Source organism: Phyllostomus hastatus, unplaced genomic scaffold (genome assembly GCF_019186645.2).
Source record: "Phyllostomus hastatus isolate PE091 unplaced genomic scaffold, TTU_PhHast_1.1 phas_scaffold_200, whole genome shotgun sequence".
Taxonomy (NCBI): Eukaryota; Metazoa; Chordata; class Mammalia; order Chiroptera; family Phyllostomidae; genus Phyllostomus; species Phyllostomus hastatus.
The window spans coordinates 8,865,965-8,889,773 of NW_025334016.1; the positions used below are offsets into that span (position 1 = coordinate 8,865,965).

Below are 23,809 nucleotides of genomic sequence, written 5' to 3' on the forward strand. Positions count from 1 at the left end.
TCTAATATCCTGTTTCACTTACCTTTCTAACTACATAAGATCCCTGGAGAAAAAAAAATGTCATTTTTCTGGTCCTAGCAAAGTGACATTACCAAGTAGGAATTTTAAAAATGGGTGTGCATAAACCGTTGCGTTTGTAAGAACACTTTCAACAAGATAAAGAGGATATATACATAATTAAAGTTATTTTCATTTCCAAAAATAAGATTGCCTTTTTATATGGAGAAAGTGTTTTGTGTGGTACTTGGTGTTTCTACTCTCCTGTTCTGGAGGTATCAGAAGGCCATGAAGGCAGCCGTTGATCTAGAAATTCAATTTGCTGTTAGTGGTCCCTGGGCCATCAGTCAGTCTGGAGTCACAAGGCCTCTTAAGCCCATTAACTGGCTCTCTGAACCTTGGCAGTCTTTCCACTGCACATCAATAGTTTGCTTGACTTAAATTTTAGAAAGGCAGCTACTTCTACCTTTAAAGCTAAAAAGGAACAAACTGCCTACTTTGTTTTAGGAGCTGGGGGATCCTGGTGTTTTCAGTTGGTTTTATTCATACCTGTTGTAAAAATTAGTATTTGTTTATTGTAGATTTTTTGAGACTACTAAAGAGCAAAAAGTGGAGAAATAGTCTATAATCCCACTACTTAGAGACAACCACTTTAACAGTAGGAATAGCTTTTTGGCGCTTCCTCTAATATTATTGGCCAATACCAGCATTGTTTTAGTCAATTTTGCTAATTAATATTTACTATAATATTCACTTCATATTAGCATAAGCTGTACATTTTACTCTCTGAATTTGTAATTTAAATATATTATTTTGTGTATTTTTGTTTGCTTTCCTTATCAACAAGCTACAAGTTTAATTGTTTTAAAGAATCAACTCTTAGACTTGTTCAAATCTATTCTGTTTACCGATTTATAAAATTCTGCTTTTAAGTTTATGATTTTTTTCCTTCAGTTCTCAGATGTCTTTTAGTGTGTGTGCTTTTTCTAATGCCTTAAGTTAAATGCTTAGTTTGTTTTTATTTGGGATAGGAAAAGAATAAAGCATTTAATGCCATAAATTTGCCTGTAACTCTGCTGTATCTATAGGAATTTTATTTTAATAAAGTTTACCACTGTAAAAATAATGCATATGCATTACAAAGATACAAAAATAGGAACAGAAAGAAGTACAGAGTATTTCTACTACCTAGAACCCCCTATTTTCTTAATCTTTCCTAATGTGATAGTGATTATTTAGCTATGCCAAATTATATATACTTTTAAAAAATGCATATGCTTTCACACCCATATTTACTGAAGATTAACATACCACAAAATCCCATCACCAGTCTATATACAATGTTCATGTTCTGACACAGTTTCATTTACAATCATTTTTTAAAAACATAGTTAAATACACAAAGCATATATGTTTATTAAGCAGAGTTAAAGAACATTTACAGAAAAAGGTAATATAAACCTAAACTTTTTGCCCTAGCTAGTGGCTCAGTGGATTCAGTGCCAGCCTGCAAACCAAAGGGTCGCCAGTTCCATCCCTGGTCAGGGCACATGCCTGGGTTGTGGGCCAGGTCCCTGGTGGGGGCACCAAGAGGCAACCACACACTGATGTTTCTCTCTCTCTTTCTTCCTCCCTTCTGCTCTCTCTAAAAATAAATAATCTTTGAAAAAAGGATAAACTTTTCTCTCTTGTTATTTTTCATTTTTAAAGAATTGTCAGTTCAAGTATTAATTCTAAAAGGTAATACATACTGAAACATACCTAAATAGAGAAAAGTAATATACTTTTCCTTTTTATATCCCTATCTTGTATTTGGGATTCATTGTATTATTATTTTGTCTTCCCATAAATATTTCAAATGTTTACATTCTCTTTTGAACTTTAAATTTAAAGTTTATTTCATAGTTACTTATAAATTTGTTTCCATTGCTTATCACTAATCCTTTTATTTCATGACTTTCCCATAGTTGAACTGTTTAATTTGCTTTATAATTGGCTGGAGTACATCCTCAAGCATTTTTCTTAGAAAAAAATATGTGCATGGTAATATTTGTGAGGAATTATATATCTGAGAACATCTTTATGCTGCTTTCACTAATGAATAACACTTTAGCTAAGTCTAGAATTTCTGGGCCACAAACATTTTTTCCTAAAAGCAATCAAGAGACACTGTTTCATTGTCTTCTGGCATTCAATAATGCAGACAATATGACATCAACTTCTCCTTCTTTGGGGTTAAACTACTTTTCTGTCAGAATGCATGGTGAATTCTTTGCCTTATCCTTGAAATTAACATAAAATTGCAAGGATATATCTAATCATTCATCTTTTATTATTTTCTCCGGTACATAACAAGCATTCCATCTGCAGATCTATGTCTTTTTATAGTGGAGAAAGTCAGTTTTGTTTTTATTATGTTCTTATGGTATGCTTAGTTGATTCAGTTGTTTTTAACCTAATTTCTAACTCTTTAGGAATAATTGTCTCTATATAAGAACACCACTCTCTGTCCAACCTTTCCATATCTGTCTCACTGCTCAAACATCTAACTTTTTCCTCTGTATTTTGGGGGAATTTCTTAAGTTTACCTTTTCCATCACTCATCCCACTTTCTCCAGTTTCAGTTTTTTCTTTACTACATATAATGCATTTTTTAAGTTTCCTCATATTTCTGCCTTCTTCCTCAAGCTACCTTTGCCTTTGACCTACAATCTCATCCAGCAACATTTTTTTTAATCTAAATGTTTTTATTTCAAACAAATAGATGCACCAAGCAAGTGTTTCTTTTTCCTACTCCAAATTAAAACAGAGCACAATAGGGGCAAACATCATTTGGTGGGACAGTTCTAATATGTGAACATCCTGCTACTCACTGTGGTTGGGATAACTTTTCTCATTCTTATATAAAATATTAAACTCAAAATACTAACGTTAAACAAAAGGAAATGGTCTTAGTTTCTTCTCTGAGGCTGTATGTTCCATAAATTCCAAAAGGTGGTAGAAGCACAAACACAGCCCACTCTTAAAAAAAAAACTAAATAGTTCCAAGTAGAATTTTCCATCTCCCCTTTCCCCCATAATGAAAAATAGTGCTGGGGATCTGACACCCAGATTTGGTTTTTATCTGGCCCATTTATAAAGTGTTCCCCCATATTACTTGCATCATTAGGATTATGGATAATAGTCCATTCACTTTGAAGAGTGGTGTATCTACTCCTTCCTCCTCTTCTTGCATTCATGCTGATGTTCCTTGCAGTGGCTGCTATCCGAGGATCTTTTAGACAGAGCCACTATGATGTTGGCTTCTTCTAAAACTTCATCCAACCAAAAGGATCTTCCTCAAACTGAACAGGTCCTTCTTGACCTCCTTGCCTGTGATCTGAACCAGAAAACTCCTTACTGGGAACAAATCTGTTGATCTTTATTCCGGCTTCTAGATCATCACCAGGCATGTCTTTGTTCAGATTTTTACTGGGCCTATAGATATTCTAGGCTACCTCTTTACTGTCTCTCCAGGCTTCATCATAAACATTGTAGATTTCATCTTTGCCACCTGCAAAACCACTGTCCATACTTGGCTTGGTTGAACAGCCTTTAGTCATATTGAACTTCATTGGAAGTCCAAGGATTGGGCACACCAAGAGCAATGAACTCACTGATATCTAGATTTTCATTTCTCTGAAGTTTCAACCTCTTGTCAGGAGCTGCCCCGTCTCTTCTTGCCTGTCATGCCAGATTTCATCCCTCTCATATGCCTCCCATTCTCTTTTCCCACATGGGTTTTGATCCCAGCTCTTCTCTCCCTGGCATTCTGGGCTATTTCCCTTAAGTTTCTCTTCTTGTTTTTCCTTTTCTTTTTGAGCCATCTTTCTCTCTACTTGAGCACACATTTTCACAGCTGCATGAGCCTCCTAATCAGCATTGTAGAGGGCTTCAGTCAGCTTGGCAAAATTTTCATTTATGTGAGCTGTCTGCACTCCTCTTCTATCAGCAGCCCAGTGTTTGTCTAATGGAATTGTATAACCCTTTGCAATTTTCCAGTTTTAAATATAAGGAGGAATTTCCCATTTTTGTTGTTTCTTCACAGTCATCTTTTGGCTAGAATGAATGAATGATAGGTGAAGGAGGAGAAGGTGGTACCCAAGGAAATTTCTTATTAATCTTGAACGTTGAATATTCCATAATCTTTGTGTCATCCTACAAAGCAAAAGGCCACCAGTTCAATTCCTGGTCAGGGCACATGCCTGCATTGCAGGTTCAGTCCTCAGTCCAGGTGTATGAGAGGCAATCAACCAATGTTTCTCTCCCACGTCAATGTTTTTCTCCTTCTCTTCCTCCCTGGCTCTCTAAAAATAAATAAAATATTTTTAAAACATTCATTTTCCTGTAGAAAACATATTTTTGAAGTAAATGTTTTTTTTCTTCCTCTGCCTCTTAAATATTATGTTCTCCATTTATGTTGCAGTCTTTTCAGAAACTTTATGTTGGGTTTCTTTGTTCATTCTTGAACAAAGAGCAACCTATCCAGGCTGGTGTTTTCCCCACAAAAGAGTAAGTTCCCTTCCCTTCCTTCACCATCTATTCTAATGTTCTGATTTCTCCTCTCAGTGGGAGGCTGATTGATAGAAATTCACATACAGTATGTTAAGAAAAGTAATGGAGAAGCTGGGGCCATGGATAGTTCCCTACAAGAAAAACTTCAAATTTTTCCATGTAAGCATTTTATAAATTGACCTGACTGCCACTCCAGCCAGGAATAGAATGTGTGTAGCCATTCCTTTATGTGCATGCCTGTCACATCAGAGAAATGCCTTAATGCAGGGCCTGCTTTTCCCTCAGTGTGACTTATCCTGCACTTCGTAGTAACACTCTTAATCCATCAATAGCTGTGAAAGTAAGCCAAGTGGAAGCCTCTGCAGATTATGCTAACTCCCAACTCAATTCTTGTCACTTTCTCAAGAAGTGAAATTGAAAATTGGTTTTGGTATACTTCTTTAATATAATCCCATCTGCACTGTATCTAGTGGAAATTCTTCAAAGTTTACAGCATGCAAATGGAACTCTTGGACTCCAACACTAACTAATATGGTTTCTCCATATTTTAAAATTTTGCAGTCATTTTAATTGGGATTGTGAAGGTGATGAGGTTTGTCTAAATATCAATACTCAAGTTACAATCTTACTCCAAATTCTCATTTTTTCTCTCACTTCTCTTTTTTGATAAATTTATGTTCCTAAGGATTCTGTCTTTAAATAAGCATATCTTATTTTAAGAAAATTCAATTTATACAAATTTGAATCTCATTCACTTGTTGAACATAAGAGATGGTCAATAAGGTAAGTTGAATAAATGCATGGCAACAAACACAAATTATACAAAGATGACTTCCAAGTAATTTTTTGCATTATAAGTACATTAGCATCATAAATCTATTTATACTCAAATTTTCATGACTAAATCTAACCTATATGGACAGCATAAGCATTCAATGAATTTATTTTTACTTACCTGCTTAAAATCTAATTTTGTACTGCATAAAATGGGAAAAGATGTTGCTAGAATGCTTGAATAGTTTTCTTTTAGCTTTATCACTAATTAACCATAAAGCTGGTGCAAACCACTTAAACTCTATCTGCTGGATAACCTTTCAGCCAAAATTAGAAAATCAGCATTTGCTAACCACAGAACACTGCAGCAGCATTTAAAGGATTAAGAAAATTATGTATATATAACAGGGCTTTGAAGAGAAAATGAATGTATAAAAATACTGAATAATATATAAGCCAGTGTAGGATGCAAAGCTAGAAGCTTAAAAATACTGTCAAAACCACATCTAAAATAGTCTTTTTACACCCTTATGGAATATATTGAGCAATGCAATTAAAAAACACTTGATATTACTAAAAGAAGAAGTCCAGACCCACTGCTTAAAATCAGACTTTCTGGAAAACTAATTAGGACTAGAACAAAGGGGTCACCTTATCCAAAAGAAATCACCCTGCTAATCATGGAGCTTCACAAACTGAATAGAAAAAACTACATATTCAAATATTCAATATTAAAGATATAAAAGAAAGACACCTACAATATAAAATATAAAGGAACTATATTTGGTAAAATATATATATATGAAATTTACCAACTATTATACATGTATTCACAGAGAATAACATGAGAACTGAGGTAAAAAACAACTTCATGCCATCATTTTGAGATAGTATGTGTGTTAAACAGCTGGATTCTACCTGAAAGTGTCAGGAGAAAAAGGAGCTTAGGTAAAATGACCTCTATGTTAAATAAACTCAAAGATGGATAAAAGACTTAAATATAACTCATTACACCATAAAAGTCCTAGAGGAAAACACAGGGAAGAAAATCTCAAGATATTCCACACACCAACATTTTCACAGATATGTCCCCTAAAGCAAGGGACATAAAGGAAAGAATAAACAAGTAGGACTTCATCAAAATAAAAAGCTTCTGCATGGTTAAATAAAACATCAGCAAAATGAAAAGGGTACCAACCATATGGGAAAATATTTTTGCAAGTGATACCTCAGACAAGGGTTTGATCTCCAAAAAATATAAAGAACTCACATGACTGCACTCCAGAAAGACAAACAACCCAATTAAAAAATGGGCAGAGGACCCTGGCTGCTGTGGCTGAGTGGATTGAGCACTGGCCTCTGAACCAAAGGGTCACTGATTTGATTCCTGGTTGGGACACATGCCTGAGTTGCAGGCCAGGTTCCCAGTGGTGGGGCACGTGAGAGGCAACCACACATTGATGTTTCTCTCCCTCCCTTCTCCTCTCTCTAGAGATAAATAAAATCATGTTTAATGGGCAAAAAACCTGAACAGACACTTCTCCAAGGAAGACATAGAGAGGGCCCAGAGGCATATGAAAGGATGCCCAGCATCACTAGCCATCAGAGAGATATAAATTAAAACCACAAGATACCACTTCACACCAGTCAAAGTGGCCATCATAAACATCAGCAAACAACAAGTGCTGGCAAGGTTGTACAGAAAAGGGAACCCTAGGAAATTGCTGGTGGGAATGCAGACTGGTGCAGCCTCTGTGGAAAACAGTATGGAATTTCCTCAGAAAACTAGAAATGGAACTGCCTTTTGACCCAGCAATTCCACTGCTGGGATTATACCCTAAGAATCCCCCCAAACCCCAATTCAAAAGAAACTATGCACTCCAATGTTCATAGCAGCACAATTTACATTAGCCAAATGTTGGAGCAACCTAAATTCCCATCAGTAAATGAGTGCATCAAAAAACTATGGTACATTTATGCAATGGAATTCTATGCAGCAGAAAGAAAGAAGGAACTCCTACCCTTTGTGACAGCATGGATGGATCTGGAGAGCAGTATGCTAAGTGAAATAAGCCAGGTGGTGAAAGACAAATACCATATGATCTCACCTATAAGTAGAACCTAATCAACAAAACAAACAAGTAAAATATAACCAGAGACATTGAAATAAAGAACAAACTGACAGTAACCAGAGGGGTGGTGGGAGGGGATAATAGGGGGTAAAGAGGGAAGGGTCATCAAGGACCATATAAAAAGGACACATGACAAAGCCAAAGTGGGGTAGGATTGAGGGTGGGAGGTAAGGATGGCTGGGGTTAGGGGGAGTTGTGGGAAGGAAATGGAGACAACTGTACTAGAAAAACAATAAAAAATAAATTTCTGATTGTATGCACTCAAAAATAAATACATTTTAAATAAAAGAAAAAGATCTATAATCAAATAATGTAAGCATTTATTTCAGAAAAAAGAACTCATTAAACTCAGAGTAACCATAATTATGAAAATTAGAAAAGAAATCAATATAATTGTGGGAAATCAATGGAGAAAAATTAAAAAGCTGTTCTTTGATGAGATTCATAAAATTGATAAACATTTAGTAAGCATAACTAAGAAAACAGAGAGAAATTGTGTCATAAGGCTCTTATGGGAAACTCTATAGTACAGCCTCTACAGTTAAGGAGTCTCTGAGGACACAGCCAGATGTGCCTCTTGTATGGCAATTTAATCAGTCTAGAGTATTCTGTGGTGAAGGTGCTCACACAAAGTTGGCAGTGTAAAAGTAACAGCACAAATGGATCAAGTAAAATTTGTAAACCAGGACTATGGTTGCCTTCCAAACACCAAAATAACCGAGACAATGTTGTGGATGCTAAGAGGAACTAAAGCTATTTCTTTATATTTTGAGAAAGGGAGTAACTTTATCTTTGTCCAAAAAAAAAAGATGTCCTTTATGTTCTCCAATAGAAAGAATCTACTCTATAATTCTAGTAATTACTAATTAGATACCCAGTATGTTAGATTATCTTTTTGCTTTCAAAGCATATTATTTACATCCCACAAGTGCATCAACAGCTGAGATCACAAAATGGATACTTCATATGGAAAGGTTCCTTTATCAAAACCAAAGTAATACAGACCAACCCAGTTACAGAGCACTTGCTAACTACAAAGCTCTATGTGGGGGGTACAATACTTAATAAGTCAAACTCTTCAGCTTCAAGGATTGTACAGTCAAGTAAGGGAGATTAGACTACATGCAAATAACTACAAAACAGGCTATGGACATCAAAATTACAACTAAAATGTAGAACAACCATCACTCAGAACCGTCAGAAATGGAGCTGAATGGAAGTCTAACAACTATGGAATTGAAAAACCACATCCATTCATAATGGCAGGAGGGGTGGAAATATGTAACAGGTTTATCCCACATCCATGTGAGCTGGATAAAAATTCAGAAGGGATAACAGGAGTGAGGAGTCCCAGGCCCTCAACAGGCCCCCCAGCCCAGGGTTCCAGAGACAGGAAGGTAAGTCCCTAAACTTCTGTCTGCAAAAACCAGGAGGGATTGAGTCAATAGGAGAATCTTCTGGAGTCACAAGCAGTTCTTATTAAAGAACCCACACACAAATTTACTCAGACTCACTCTTCCAAGCTCTAGCACTGGGTAATAGCTTGAAAGGCTACAGTGGCATACAGGGAGAAATTGAAGTGTTTGGCATCCAGGCAAGAGTAGTGGACAGATTTCTCCAAGACAGAAAGGAGGGCAAAGGCCTCCTTTTCTGAACCCTTTCCTGACCGCTCCCTTTTTTGGACCCTCCCCTACAGAGCCAGCAGGCTGGTGCCATATGTGAAACTTCATTAATCTGGCTAACACTGTTTGCCCCACCCTGAAGATCACTAGAGGCTCCATGTGACCCAACTCTCACCCAAGCTGCTTTTCCATATGAATGCCAGGTCTTGGCTCATGCTTCACAACTTCTTAAATCCTCTCAAACAAGCAACAGCCAGCTTCAGTGAGCCCTCAGCCCCCATACTTCTTGCTAAGTGGCCCTAGGCCCAGCACTAGCAGCAGCCAGCCTAGATTCACAGATTGGCTTCACCTGGGAATCTCCAAGCCCAGCACAGGTATCAGCCATCTTAGATTGCTTTATAGCTCAGGCAAGGTGGCCCCCAGAAAACACAGGTGGTGGCTGATCTCGGTCTGCACCACCCGGAAAACCCCAGAACCTATGCACCTAGTGGACAGCTACAGACCACACTGGAGCACCACCACCCTGCCCCCACACAGCTTATCTTCCACAGAGGGCAAAAGTTGGTTGTCAGTGGTCACAGCTAGGCTTTGCAGGTAACTGGCCTGGGTAAATCCCTCCCATTGACCTGCCAACAGCAACCAAGGCTCAACTACAAGGGGAGAATGTATTCAGTTCACGTGAAGGGTGCAGCTTGAGTACCCAGGTTGGGTGGTAGAGGAGGTTGTGCTACAGGACCCTACAGACACCTACAAAATTAGGCCACACTACCAAGACACAGAGTCAAAGCAGCTCTACCTAATACATAAAAACAAGCACAGGGAGGCTGCCAAAACAAGGAGATAAAGAAACACAATCCAAATGAAAGAACAGATCAAAGCTCCAAAAAAAGAGCTAAACAAAATGGAGATAAGCAATCTATCAGGTGCAGAGTTCAAAACACTGGTTATAAGGATGCCTGAAGAACTTAGTAAGGACCTCGACAGTACTAAAAAGATCCAGTCAGAAATGAAGGAGACACTAGTTGAAATAAAGGGCAATTTATAGGGAAACAGCAGTGGAGTGGATGAAGCTGGGAATCAAATCAATTATTTGAAACATAAGGAAGCAAAAAACAATTGACCAGAACAACAAGGTGAAAAAAGAATATAAAAACAAAAACAAACAAGCAAAAAAAAACAGGACAGTGTAAGCAGCCTCTGGGATAACTTAAAGCATTCCAATATTCTCATCTTAGGGGTACCAGAAAGTGAAGGGAAAAAAAAGCAAGAAATTGGAAATCTATTTGAAAAAATAGTGAAAGAAACTTCCTTAATTTGGTGGGGGAAATAGACATGAAAATCCAAGAAGCACAGAGTCCCAAACAAGATGGACATAAAAAGGCCTATCCAAGATACATCATAATTAAATGCCAAAGGTTAAAGATAAAGACAGAATCTTAAAAGCACCAAGAGAAAAGAAGTTAGTTACCTACAGGGGAGTTCCTATAAGACTGTCAGCTGATTTCTCAAAAGGAACTTTGCAAGGCTAGAAGGGATTGGCAAGAAATATTCAAAGTCATAAAAAGCAGGGACCTACAGCTAAGATCACTCTACCCAGCAAAGCTATCATTAAGAATCGAAGGGTGTATAAAGACCCTCCCACATCAGAAAAAAACTAAGGAGTTCATTATCACAAATCACTATTATATGAAATGTTAAAGGGATTAATTTAAGAAAAAGATCAAAACTATGAACAATAAAATGGCAATAAATACATATCTATCAACAATTGAATCTAAGAAACAAACTAAGCAAACAAGAACAGAGACAGAATCATGGATACAGACAGCATTTTAATGATTTCCAGATTAGAGAGGTTATGGGTCATGGGTGAAGAGGTGAGGAGATTAAGAAGTACAAATAGGTAGTAACAGAATAGCCATGGGGATGTAAAGTACAGTATAGTAAATGGAGTAGCCAAAGAATCTATATGCATGACCCATGGACATCAACAATGGTGTGGGGATTGCCCAAGGGAGTGGAGGATCCTGGATGGAAAGGGGCAAGGGGGAGAAAATTGGGACAACTGTAATAGCATAATCAATAAAATATAATTTTATGAAAGCAGGGTATGGTACCTCCAAATTATTATAATGCATTGTAAATAAAGCTAAAAGCCATTTGGAAAGATTCAATAATATATATTTTTTATTTTTTAATTGTTATTCTATTACAGTTGTCCCAATTTTCCCCTCTTTGCCCTCCTCCCCAGCCCACTCCCCACTCCCACACTCAATCCCCACACTGTTGTCCATGTCCATGGGTCATTCATACAAGTTCTTTGATTAGTCCCTTCCCCTTCTTTCCACCATTATCCCCCTCCCCACTTCCCTTTGGTTACTGTCAGTCTGTTCCATGTTTCTATGCTTCTGGTTCCATTTTGCATGTTAGTTTATTTTTTCATTAGGTTCCTCTTATAGGTGAGATCACTTAGGATATGTTTCTGAACACTTGCTATGTGTCAGGCTCTGTGCCAGGCTCTGAGAATTCAAAGATTAATGAAAATGGCTAACACTAGTTAAGTAGTTTTAATGGATCAGGAAATGTGTTAAGTGCTTTTACACTTTATATCATTCACTTCTCATAACACATCTATAAAGTAGTAATACTGTGATCCTTGTTTTACAGAAGTCAAAGTTTAGAAGATTAGGTAATTTTCCCAAAGTCTCAAGGTAAGAGAATGGGACAGCTTGGATTAGGACTCAAGATGCCTAACTTCAGAGGCCACAAGTTAACCACTATTTCCTGAACTTCCACAACATCCCCAACACATTCCAGCTCAGTGGAGGACACAGAGATGAGTAACAGGGCTATTCTAACAGGGGTTTGAAAATGCTCAGTAGGAGGGGAAAGTGCAATCACCAGGAGCATCAGAGGGGTGTTGAATTGTGAAATGGTTCTTAAAGACTGAGAGATGGAGGAACAACTGCACACAGTGGGGAAGGGCATTCTATGCAGAGAGAATAGCATGAACAAAGTTACAGCAGCATGATAATGTATGGTGCATGGGGTCCTATTAAGTCATTCTGTGTGCTGAGGGCTGAGTGATGAAGGGAGAGCAGAGGAAATAAGACTAGTAAAGTTCAAGAGCCAAAAGATAGGTGGTCTCTGGGCCATAGAAAATTAAGTCAAAGGATTCTAAACATTTTAGGACATTAACTCTGTAGTAGAGTGGATAGTCAAGAAAGAGAATCAAATTTAAGGAAGGGATGCCACTGAAGTTGCTATTCTCTAGGTGAAAGATATGAACTAGGATAGCAGCAGTGGCCTTGAAAAGGAGAGTGATGGAAGGGAGATTTCAGAGGGAGTTGAGAGAGGACTTAGGTCAACTGATCAGTAACAGAGAGGGTAATGCTGGTTCTCTTATTTGTTTAAACATAAATAAAAATATACAATTTAGTGATTTGACATTTAGATATAACTCAAATAATAATCAAATGTGAACTGGTCTCAACATGGTAGTATATTAAAAGAAATGGCCAGGCAATTCAGTACCAATTTAAAAGTCCATCTTGTCTTAGACCTCTGAAGAAACTATAAAAGTGATCCAATTTATGTTCTACATCTACATCTTCCCCAATGCCTTCCCCCTCTTTTTTGATTCTCTTAAGTCCCACTTTTCCTCACCATCAGCTTAGTCTATGGTATCTCTCTCTTTCTCTCTCCCTCTCTCCTTCCTTCCTCCATCTCTCTCCAGCCCCTCTCCCTTTCCTACATCCCCCAAAGCCTGAAAATCTGACTGAAAAATTCAGAGGATGGGGAGAATGTCACTTGAGCAAAGACAATTTTTTGTTCAGCAAGTAGGGCATGGGAAAAAGGAGAAAGCTGGGAATACATATGAATAATATTATCCTCACTACATATCAGTGAAAACCAAAGCTTCAATTGATAAAGCTGACAGTAAAAGCCAACTGGACAGAATTTAAAAGTTCTATTTTTGATATCCAAACACAAAATGCAAAAATAAATGCCCTGAAATTCTAGAGAAAAAAAAGGCAACAAGTAGAACCAGAGAGAGAAAGAATAAAAAACACTCAAAACAGATTTCATATTTTAAGCTAAAAAGGAGGGACATAACAGAGTAGACTGTAGAGAAAATAAAAATTTTATTAAACATAAAAGGGCCACTAAGTTTCATACCTAAAACCAGTGCATAATAAAATTAAAAGGAAAAAAAAATAAAGAAATGGTGGCCAAAAAAACACAATGTTGATGGACGATGATTTGACTTTGGGTGGTGGGCACACAAAGCAATATACAGATCATGTATAATGGAAATCTATACTTTGAACTTTACTCACCAATGTCACCCCAATAAGTGTAATTTTAAAAATCCAAACCCTAAAAAATGGCCTACATGGAGTTTCTAGAACCTAGATGATGATGGTATAAAATTTTTGAGAATAAATTCAGAATAATTGGAATGTAAACACAATTGTAGTAGTCTATTACTGACTGCTATTAGTTCCAAATGATTAAAAATAAAATAATAATAATAAAGGTAGTTATTTACCACCTTTCCTCCTAAAAGACCAGTAAATGAATTTACTAAAATAGAAGAAACATGACAAAATATCTTATTTAAATAAGAGAGGACTTTTTAAACTACCCTAATACCCACAGCATAAATGAAACACTGGCGAACAACTGGGAACAGCAATGCATCAATAATATCTTAATGGCCAGTTTTTAGAACTCACCCTTCTCCATGCCAGCATCTCCATAATTAGTCTTCTGAAATAAGCCAGAATTCATGCCAAAGAAAAATTCAAGAAGTATGCAGCATAGGAGATGACTGAAATAGTCCCAATTCATGCTTCATTTCCTGTAGGAACACCACTCTCCCTACCCCATGTATTATAAAACAACAACAACAACAACAAGCCAACTCTTAAGAAAAGGAGGAGAGTTAATTCTTCATGACTACCACTATGAGCTGGACATTTGACATGCATTGTCCATCGGATGCTCATAACAGCTCTAAGTTGGGGTTAGTATTCTTTTTTTAAAAAAAACTATTTTTTTAAGATTTTATTTATTTATTTTCAGAGGGGAAGGGAGAAAGAGGGGGAGAGAGACATCAGTGTGTGGTTGCCTCTTGTGTGCCCCATATTGGAGACCTGGCCCACAATCCAGGCATGTGCCCTGACTGGAAATTGAACTGGCGACACTTTGGTTCACAGGCCGGGGCTCAATCCACTAAGCCACACCAGCCAGGGCAGGGGTTGGTATTCTTACTTTATAGATGATAGAATTGAGACCAAAGAGGTTGAAAACATAGCCAAGATGAAACAGGTAATCAATGGCAAGTCTAGGTTCTAGGCCTATCTGCCTGACTGAAAAGGCTTGCTCTCTCTACCATACCAAAGAGCCTCTCATTAGTAGGGTGTTGTAGGAGGACATTTTTCTCAAGGGATACCCCAACCACTGTACACATAGTTCATTTCAATGCTCCATTTGGGGAGACATGAACCCTGGGTCCAACCCTAGGAACAAATGGAAGGGGAAAGATCCTGATGATGATAGTTATACTCTCCTAAGAGCTAAAGTCAGCAATTGCCAGATCTGAAGCAGAGGAAGGCAAAGTATGGAAAGTAAAGAGACTGAGGCTGAAGAGACAGGAGAATTCCAATAGAGAAAAAGAAATAGAGAAAAGGTCAAAAGAATGGAAGGGGGCGGGAATAAAGAAGTTGAAAGACTGGTGGTGGGGTATAGGGAGGGTAGATGAATTTGAAAAAAGAATGGAGATAAGTATTTCTGCCTCCCTTGATAATGTGGCAATCATGCCCTCCCTGCCATTTCCCATTTCTAATATCCTAGAAAAAATAACCATGCTCCCTAAATTAAATATACCTCTGATAAAAGGTTTATGATCATGACATGTATCCCTGGAGAATCTTCTTTATTAAAAGAACTATTACCACACTAAACAGCACAATGAATTTCATAGTCAAAACAGGTATTTAAATGGGAGAGCATAAATAAAATAAGTAGAAGAATATAAACAATTCTAACATCTTTAAATGTTTAAAAATATATGAAGGTGGTTAGAAGAGCAATTTATTTGAAAAAGTAAAACCAACATACTTAAAAATAAAAGACAGAAAACTGTACTTGAACAACAATTAAAATAAATTTTAAAAAATAAAGGGATATGAATCCAGAGGATGAAAAATTACTATACAAATAGCCAGAAATCTGCCATAGTGTATTATTACATGAATTGGCTGCACTTTGCTTATATACATACTTGTTACCAAAGCAATGCCTCAAATCTTAAATCTGAAAGTGATCTAGACACCAGAGAAGACAGACTATAAGATTTCATTTATATGAAGTTCAAAACAGACAAAACTAATCTATGGTAATGGAAGTAAGAGCAATGGCAGAGGGGTGAATGAAAGGGGGTATGAGGGAAATTTCTGAGGCGGTAGAGGTATTCTATATGTTGTTTGGGGTGGTGGTGCATACCTTTGTCAAAACTCATGGAACTGTATGCTTAGAATGGGCACATTTCATCATGTATAAATAACCTCTATAAAGTTCATTTGAAAAATTAAAATAAGACTTACCTTAATAAAGTTGATTAAAATAAAAACTCAATAAAATCCTAAAGAAATACAGTTATTCTGTATCCTGATTGTGGTGGTTGTTAAAATAAATCTATACATGTGATAAAATTTCATAGAACTATAAACTGAGGATAAAATGAGTGCATCTAAAAACTAGTGGAATTCAAATAAGGTCTTCAAGTTTAGAATTATACTATTGTCAATTCCCTGCCTCTGATAATGTACTATGGTTACATACTATGTTATCATTGGGGAGAGCTAGGAAAAGAGTACACAGGAACTAACTGCCTTGGACCATTTTTGTAATTTCTTATAAGTCTAAGTTATTTCAAAAACATTTTTAAAAAAGTACACAGATTATGTTTTCAGTGTTTGTACTATCACCCACCATCAAAGTAATGATCTTACTATAGGGCAGAATCCTGCGAATGCAAAACTGAAGGAGGCAAATAATTGTTTCCAATAAAGTTGCAGGTGGTCTGAATATAGAAGGGGGAAAGTACATAAACATTACTCTATGGATTAAAAATTCAGAAAAAATATTAATCAGTCTAAACTATAAGTCAGTAAATCAAATATCAGCTATTAGTTCCTAATTTGTGAATTAAAATGTTACAAATAAATATTTTATGTCCAAAAAATAATCAGTGTGCAAAGAGGACAACCACATGAAGAGGCAGCAAAAGGAGAGCCATCTGCAGGCCAAGGAGAGAGGCCTTAAGAGAAATCAACCCTGCTAGCACCTTGATCTTGGACTTCCAACCTCTAGAACTATAAGAAAATAAATTTCTATGGTTTAAGGCACCCACAAGGAAACTAGGTACTCCTAACAAACTATTATAATATATTAAATTATAATTTATATAACATAACATTTACCTTTTATAAGTATACCATTCAACTTTTTATAAATTTATACAGTTGTGCAGCCACTACCACAATCCAGTTTAGAACCTTTCCATCACCCCCTAAAAGTTTCCTATCTCACTGCTAGCCCCACGTAACTACTAATCTGCTTTCTCTGATGTATTTGCCTTTTCTAGGACTTCAGATAAATGGAGTCATACAATATAAAGCCTTCTTTGTCTGCTTTCTTTCATTTAGTATGTTTTTGAGGTTTGTCCATGTTGTAATATATATCATAGTTTCTTTTCAATACTGAATATTTCCATTACATGGCTATACCACATTTTCTTTATCCATTCATCAGTTGATGGTCACTTGGGGTTTTCCCTGTTTTGCACTACTATGAATAATGATGCTATGAAGTTTTATGTGAACATATATTTTAATTTCTCTTAGAAAATACATAGGAGTGGAATTACTGATTCATGTGGTAAATATTATATATTTAACTATCTAAGAAACTGCCAAACTCTCTTCCAAAATAGCAGTATCATTTTACATTCCTACCAAAATGTATGAAAATCCCAGACCTCCACATCTTTGCCAACACTTAGTATTTGTCAGTCTTTTTAAATTCTAATCAGTATGTAGTGGTATCCAAGTTTAAGCTTGAAAAGACAATTTTAACTTTGGACTAGTGTTAAGCATGTGGGCAGGGTCTTTAAATTATGCCTAATAACTAAACTCTAGGTTTTAGGAAAGGGGGAAAGGAAAACTCTATCTTCCTTAATAAGACACTAATTTGTGAATCTCATTCTTTTTATTCCAAAAACACTTATTCTGAATTTGGGGACTTTTTATGAAATGTCTTTTAAATTTCAAAGTATTATTTAAAAAATATATTATATGATGAAATTGTAAACTTTAACACAAATTTAAATAATGTAATTTTGTGTTTTCCTCAGTGATAAATGCAGAATGCATAGTTTGAAATTTGGGGCATGACATGTTTGATTTCAGGCAAGTCTTTTGATTTCTTCAAAACTAAGTAGCTGAAGATTTATGTAGTTGTGATGTAAAACATGGGATTTAAACTGCGATACACTGCAATTACATCGTGTTACAATTATACATCTTGGCATCTTTTCCTTAAATATATTTTATTGATTATGCTATTACAGATGTCCCATTTTTTTCTCCCCTTTACCCTCTCCACATTCCACCCCCCTCCCGCCAGCATCTCCCCCCTACACCCACTTACCTCATCTCCTTGGGTCATACATATAAGTTCTTTGGCTTCTACACTTCCTATACTATTCTTAACCTCCCCCTGTCTATTTTGTGCCTACCAATTATGCTTCTTATTCCCTGTACTTTCCCTCCCATTCTCTCCCACTCCCTCCCTGCTGATAACCCTCCCTGTGATCTCCATTTCTGTGATTCTGTTACTATTCTAGTTGTTTGCTTAGTTTGTTTTTGTTTTTAGGTTCAGTTGTTGATAGTTGTGAGTTTGTTGTCATTTTACTGTTCATACTTTTTTTTAGCATTCATATATATGCTGATTTATTTATATTTATTCATTTTCTAAATACAGTTAATCTCCTGAAATAAAGTTAATTTATTTCAGACAAATTACATGTAGTATTTAAGAACCTTATATTTGAAGTTTACAAATCAAAATTCCATGGAACTTTTTTTTTGAAAAAAAGTTTGGTAGTTTTTTTTATTTTAATTGTTGTTGCAGTACAATTTTCTTTTACTCCCATCCCAACCCACCCACCCAGCCCTCCCCTCCTCCCTCCCATTTCTACCCTCCCCTAGTTTTTATCCATGTGTCCTTTATACTTGTTCCTGTAAACCCTTCCCCATACTTTTTTATCTTCTTTTTCTTAGATAAGTCCCTTTAACATTTCATATAATAAGGGCTTGTGATGGTGAACTCCTTCAATTTGACTTTATCTGGGAAGCACTTTATCAGCCCTTCCATTCTAAACAATAACTTTGCTGGATAGAGTCATCTTGAATGTAGGTCCTTGCCTTTCATGACTTACAATACTTCTTTCCAGCCCCTTCTTGCCTGTAAGGTCTCTTTTGAGAAATCAGCTGATAGTCTTATGGGAACTCCTTTATAGGTAACTCTCTCCTTTTCTCTTCCTGCTTTTAAGATTCTCTCCTTATCTTTTAATCTTGGGTAATTTAATTATGATGTGTCTTGGTTTGTTCCTCCTTGGGTCCAACTTCTTTGGGATTCTCTGATCTTAGTGGACTTGCATGTCTATTTCCTTCACCAGATTGGGGAAGTTTTCTTTCATTATTTTTTTCAAATAAGTTTTCAATTTCTTGCTCTTCCTTTTCTCCTTCTGGCTTCAATGATTCAGATGCTGGAATTAAAGTTGTCTTAGAGGTACTTAAGCCTCACCTCATTTTTTAAAAAAAATTCTTGTTTCTTCATTCTGTTCTGCTTAGATGTTTATTTCTTCCTTCTGTTCCAAATTGTTGATGTGAGTCCAGGTTTCCTCCCCTTCACTTTTGGTACCCTGTATATTTTTCTTTATTTTACTTTGCATAGCCTTCACTTCTTCCTCTATTTTGCAACTCATTTCTGTGAGCAACCTGATTACCAATGTTTTGAACTCTGCATCTGATGGGTTGGCTGTCTCCTCACTGCTTAGTTCTTTTTCTGGAGTTTTGATCTGTTCTTTCATTTGGGCCATATTTCTTTGTCTCAGTGCATCTGTTATGTACTAAGGGGTGGAGCCTTAGGTATTTGCCAGAGGGGAAACCCACTTTGCTGTGCTGTGGCACTACATGTGGGGAAGGGCTAGAGAGGGAACAACACCACTTGCTAGGCTCTTACCCTGCTTTTAGTCACTTCCCCCACTACCCACAAGCGAATTGTGCCTTTCTGGTGCTGATTCCTGTGTGGGTGGGTTTTTGTACGTTCTAGGATCCCATGTGTGCCTCCAACAGACTCTCCTGTGAGGCTGGGAGTTTCTCCTGCTGCCACAACCTCCACAAGTTTTTACAGCCAGAGGTTTTGAGGCTTTATTTCCCCACACTGGAACCCTGGGTTGCATGGTCTGTCTTGCTCCTCTTGGTGTCTTTTATGAAGTGATTCTAATAGGATTCAGATAATCTGAAAATTACATAAATTTATGGAAAAACTGTCATTTGAAATTTTGGGTATGGTTTAAAAGTGCAATATATGACTCATCTTCCAGTTATTTTTAAAATTTTAATTGTATTTTATATACTCTGATTATATTTTATAACTTTCCTAATTGGGTATAAGCCAAACTTGAAGAATCTATGTTTATGTATTTTTCTGTGGTAGTTATATGAAATTCTAATGTATTTTATTGCTCCTTGACCCCATGCCCCAGTAGGAAAATTAAACATTTTGCTGGTATTGGGTTAGAAATAGAAAAGCAGCCCCTGAAATTCAGGACCCAGCCCTGCACTATCATCTGGCTTTGGTGTTGCTATAAGCTGGGCTGGCAGCAACAGCAAAGACTTTGTGTTCTCCTGTTGAATATGAACACTTTCATAGAACATCAATCTCAGACATGACCAGTCTGAGACCACAGTGGATCAACACAAAAATAAGAGTACCCTATAACCATGTCTCAACACAGAGAACATGAAAATTGTCTAAGCCACAAAATGTCAAATATCCCCCTCTAGCTCACAGGAGTGACAGCTGCTTCTCTCACACTTATAGCTATGGCCTCACTCTAGTCTACTGTCACTATAAGTGATTTTTATTGATGCACAATCAGAGAAGCATCCCTGCTTAATAGAAATCAATCCAGAGAAAGACTCCACTTCCATAAGCCCTCTCCAAAACTCCCTAACACAAACCCAAATCCTACAGTAAGTCTTTTCTAACATGTGCTCACTTAGACATCCTGTGGTTACTAAGTGTGTGTGTTTTCCCTCACTAAGTGAATAATAAACCAACTTGTTCAATTTAAAAAAATCAAGGTGATCTAAGAGATCAAGTTATATTTTAAAAATATATTTTTATATTGTTCAAAGCATAAAGATTCACATAGTGCTTCATAAATATTCAGCTCACCACAAACCCAATGCTGATAAATGCAAAGTTATTAAAATTCTAATTCTGTGGTCAGTAGTTTTGATTATAATTATTATGTCCACAATAGATGGAAAAAATAAAATAACATTTTTAAATGTATGCATACCCCACAGGATCAACCTTTATCCTTCCACTTACTATAATAGGGTCATTTGCAAACTAGGAAACAAATTAGGCTAAACAGGAGCCATTGACAAATTAAAAGAAATGAGAGTATAATTGTAGGGTCAGTGTAAATGGTACCGAACATTTAAATAAAAGTCACATAAAAACATTCAGTCATTTGAAAATTTCTAACTAGTGTGACTTTTTATAATAGCAGCTAATGATAGATCATATACAATAGCAACAGCAGTATATAATAAACTACTAAATGCCAAATTTAAATTGATAATGAAGCAATAGGTGCCTAGTGTAATTAGAAAGAGCCTCAGGCCATAAGATCCAGGGTCTAGGCTCAGCTCTATGATGAACAAGCTGAATTTGCTTTTAGTTATAGACTAAATGTCATAAAGTAAGACTAAACTCTTAGAGATCTATTGCTAGTGGTAAAACATCACTAGAGATCACCTAGCCAAACCCCACACAATAGTCAAAAATTAAAGGTTAGAGAGGTAAAGTGACTGAGCCACAATCACATTTAGTTATTTATATAAAAATGAACAAAGAAAACCTCATTTAAAATTATCAGAATCAGAGGAACCTAATGAACAAAACAAATGAGCAAAATAGAAACCAGACATGGAAACAAGGAACAGACTGACAGCAACCAGTGGGGTGGGAGAAGGGGGCTAAGGGTGGAAAGAAGGGGAAGGTGCTAGTCAAAAAATATGTATGAATGACCAATGGACATGGACAATGGGGTGGGGACTGACTGTGAGAGCAGGAGATGGGATGGGCAGAGGAGGGCAAAGGGGGAAAAATGGGGACAACTGTAATAGAACATTAATGAAATATTTTTAAGATTACAAAAAGTATCAGAATTGGGAATCCCTGAAGGGAGAACTCTCACACACTGCCACCTACTGCCCTCTGCAGACTCCAGCAGGAAGAAGGATACTTTGTACTTCTCAACAGGAAGAGACTTACTTTACTACTCCAGCAGGAGGAAGTAAGATTTTCTCCTTGCCCAGCAATAGAGCCAATGAGAAATGCCACAACTCAATCAGTGAGAAGCTATCACCACCCTGAACTGTCACTTTCTTTCAATGGACTTTTGCTCATAACCTCCCCTCCCAACTTAATTTCTTTTTCTCTATGATGTAACGTGCCCTCCTTTGTTCTCTGTATTTGCATATGGTTTGTCATAATTCACATGTCTCAAAATGTAATTCTTCTCTCATTCCTGAATAAACTCACTTTTACTGGTAAAATAATTGGCTATTGTATTTTTAAAGTTAACATTACATGGTAGTTCCAGTGCCTTCAACATGCAACCTCAGAACCCTGGCCCCTACCCACTTCTTATAAATGACTCCTCAATTATAGAATGAGAACAATCATCCAGGTTTGCTTCTTCCTTATGGAGGTACTGGGGTGATTACTGCAACTAACTGGTGTGAGTGAATAGGTGCTTGTTTATACTTGAATGAATTCAATAAAACAAATAGTCTTTGGAAGTGGGTGTATTATCAGGTAAAATTATGTTTTGCTGTTTGCATAAATCCTCCCAATGCCAACAGTTTTAAGCAAGTAGAACTGTGTTTCCAATGGGAGCAGTACTGGCATTTTAAGTAGAATATTCTCTCCAGTGTGCAGTTGCCCTTTCCACATTTTAGGGTATAAAATTATGGTTGGCCCCAAGCTACTCAATAGTAACAGCACCTCACAATCAGGGCTGGCCCTAGGGCAAGGTGATTTAAAACATAAAAATTAATGGAAAACAATCCATGATGCTAAGTGTTAAATAAAGATGGAATCAGTATTACTGATTTTCCTTTTGTCTCAGCCTCTAGTATAGCTAAGCATGGCAGTTAACTGATCCTGTCTTTATTTAAAATGTTGGCATTTTGTTCATCATGAAGTTTTTGCATTAATTTTTATCTTTAATATATTTCATTAAAATAAAAATTAACTATTATCTAGTTTGATTACTGAGTTTTGATGCACCCCTCAAATTTTGCACCCAAGACAAGTGCCTCACTTACCTAACTTAGTCCAATGCTACTTCCAGTCATTGTGGCAACCCAAAACACCTCTGCACACCTCTGCACATTTCCAAAGGCCTCCCTGAGTAAAGAATCTCTGAAATAGGGACTGATTTTTCTCATATAACAAAGAGTCCAGAGAGAGAGACCCTTAGTGGCCTAAAAATTGTAGGTATATTATGGCAGCAGGGCTCTAGATCCTCTTTGTATCTGCAGCACTCACAAGGTAGCTGCTGTGCCCTAAGGAATTATGCCCTAGTTCCAGACAGAAACACAAAGGTAGGGCGAAGGGCAGGAAAACATACCAGCTGAGCCTGACTCTTTTAATTAAAAAAATAAATTCCCTGGGAGCCACACCTAATAAACCTTAACTCATATGTCATTGGCCAGAATTGAGTCACATGGCTGCTCCTAGCTGCAAGGAGCCTGTGGAAGTGAACACTTTTAAGTGCTTATATCTCCAGCCCGAATAAAACTGCTGTTCTCTCCATTAGGATGAAGGGGGTGGAAGAATAAAAGATAAACTGCTAGAAATGTCCACCATGGGAGCCATATAAGATAATAAACACTGGCTCTTTTTTGTGACTGCAAATAGCCTCTTTTCTGCTTGTAATTTTATGGTCAGCCTGAGCACAGCATTTTGATGGTCACTTGTAGAATTATGGAATAACATGGAATAATTTCTTAGGCTCCACAGAAGCAGAGCCAGAAACAGGGATTTAGGTGCATGTGCTTTGTTATGGACATACTCATAGGAGAAACCTAGAAGGAAATGAGGGGAGAAGTCAAGGGAAGAGAAATGAGCAAAGCAAGGATGCATTCCCATGTGAAGTTTTGCGATGGTCAGACACACAAGGCTTATGAGCCTATATCAGAATAAAGAGGTGCTCACCTTGACGAAGCTCAGATTTTAACTTTGACAAATCAACTATTTGCTGCCCCGTCCTGTGGTAAAGGGTCCTGTGTTACCTCCCCAGCTTCTCTGGGCAATGTACTGCCCATTGGTCAAGAGCAAAAGTCCATAGGA

The 23,809-nt window shown here is 36.9% G+C and overlaps 1 protein-coding gene and 1 pseudogene across 1 annotated transcript in view; both read right to left on the minus strand.

Moving 5' to 3' along the window:
• EFHC2 (EF-hand domain containing 2) overlaps positions 1-23,809 on the minus strand; it is a 231,943-nt gene that overhangs the window by 202,097 nt on the left and 6,037 nt on the right. The gene's annotated exons all lie outside the window — the stretch shown is intronic.
• LOC123832658 lies at positions 3,083-4,179 on the minus strand (annotated as a pseudogene).